This window comes from Phaseolus vulgaris, chromosome 11 (assembly GCF_000499845.2).
Source record: "Phaseolus vulgaris cultivar G19833 chromosome 11, P. vulgaris v2.0, whole genome shotgun sequence".
NCBI lineage: Eukaryota > Viridiplantae > Streptophyta > Magnoliopsida > Fabales > Fabaceae > Phaseolus > Phaseolus vulgaris.
The window spans coordinates 46,461,208-46,463,157 of NC_023749.2; the positions used below are offsets into that span (position 1 = coordinate 46,461,208).

The 1,950-nt window shown below is 39.4% G+C and overlaps 1 non-coding gene across 1 annotated transcript; it reads left to right on the plus strand.

Annotated features, from left to right (window-relative positions):
* Positions 1 to 1,206: 1,206 nt before the first annotated feature.
* Positions 1,207 to 1,311, plus strand: LOC137811593 (small nucleolar RNA R71). Its single transcript, XR_011081106.1, has one exon. It is a non-coding gene; the product is annotated as a small nucleolar RNA R71 (small nucleolar RNA).
* Positions 1,312 to 1,950: the final 639 nt, after the last annotated feature.

The window sequence follows — 1,950 nt, forward strand, 5'->3', positions numbered from 1 at the left end:
ATTTGGATTTTGATGTCTTTGCCTTCGATCATCTCCCAGCGGTAGTATTTTGCAATTACGAACCTTTGTCTGACGATGTCTTCGGCAGTATATTTGAGGATAAGAGAATCCCAAATATCTTTCGCATTCTTATAAGAAGCATAAACATCGAACAGATCGTTAGATAACACACTAAGTAAAGTGTGACAACATACCTTATTCGCATGGATCCAGTCGTCAACTTATTTCGCAGCCGTGGTTGAGTCGGGTTTGGCATTTGTAAGTGCATGAGCAACTCCGTACATGTCCAATAGGGTGGACACGCGTTCTTGCCAACGTCGGAAGTTCTGACCGGTGAAGACTTCAATTTTGGAGACGTCCGGAAAAGGTTTCGCAAAAATGGTTTGCGTTGCGGAAGCAACATTTGATGTTCCCGTAGCGGTGTTGTCGTTGTTGTTCGGATTTTCAGCCATAAGTCCTTACGATTGTAGTAAATTAGGCTTTAAAACGAACAAAAGATTTCCCTGAGGCGTGAGTAATCACTGTCCGTAAGGACTTATCCGCGGTGTATTGCGTAAGTCCCCCAGGATACAACAGGAACTTCCCGGTAATTTCCGAGGATCAGAACTAGCAAGTTTCTCTTTAAAAGAGTAATATCAAATAGAACCCAGAAATATTATAATATTAAAATAAAGAGGAGAGAGAAAGTGAAAAATGGAAATTGGGAAAAGGAGAAGATGGTGATCGGAGGAAGAAGATGAAGAGGTGTGTGGGAGAGATGCGATTTCTGAATGAGGGAAACCCTTGCTTATATAGGGAAAATGGTAGCAGCCCAAACGGCCACAACCCACGTTCCAGCAGCCATTGGTGGCGCGATTTCAGGTTCCAACGGCACCACTTCTTCAACCTCCGAAAATCCAGCAAAGCAGGGGCGGAACGACTTCTCCACTGCAGCAACGATTCCGAAAGACCAGGTGAAGCAGAACGTGCACTTGCAACGGTAACATTTCAGTTTTGGATTTCGCAACAAAAATCTCAATGCGTTTGATTTTAGGGTTTTCTCGCATGCCTTGTTTTTATTTGCAATACCGGAGCTTCGTTTTACAACACTTTGTCGCTTGTTCTACATTGACAACCATCATCTTAGTGCCAACTACAACATCTAGAAGCATTTTTGTGTTAGATATGAGGCCATTATGAAAGATGTTTAATTGTGCAATATCTTCAAACTCATGATTTGGACATTTTCTCAGCATCGCTTTAAACCTTTCTCATGCTTCACAAAAGGCTTCATCTGATCCTTGTCTAAACATAGAAATATCAGACTTTGCTTTGATGTAGCGGGATAGTGGAAAAATCTCTGTAAAACTTTCTCCTGTACATCTTTCCAACTAGTGAGGCTCTGATTCATATGGGATTTGAGTCATTCCTTCGCTTTTCCTACCAATGAAAAAGGAAACAAACGCAAATAAGCATATTTTATATCACCTGATTGAAACCCCATTATCTCCACTCATAAAATGTAGACAAATGTGTATACAAATCCTCATGGTCCATTACTATAAATTGATGAGTACTGATCAAACTGAGGAATGCAGGTTTCATCTCCAAGGCCTTAGTGGTACCAGGTATTGCAATACTAGAAAAATGCCTTGGCCCCTAGTACATAGCATAATCTCCAAGTCTTCTTCTAAGTTGTAGTGGTTGTGCTTCAGACATGTTGCTTTCTTCCTGAATAGTTTCAATGTGAAGGGTAGAAGTGATTGATGATTCTTCTCTAATTTCTCCTTGCTATGCTTTTCTCTTTTTAACCCTGTTCTTCTGAGCTATGTTTTCAATTTCCGTTTCAAATTGCAATTGATCCTTAGAAACATGTCCTTTTAATATTATATATAAAACAACTCACCCAAAGATTAGAATAAGGAATAACTAGCAATAAAAATAATAAATATTTATAAAATAAGAAAATTT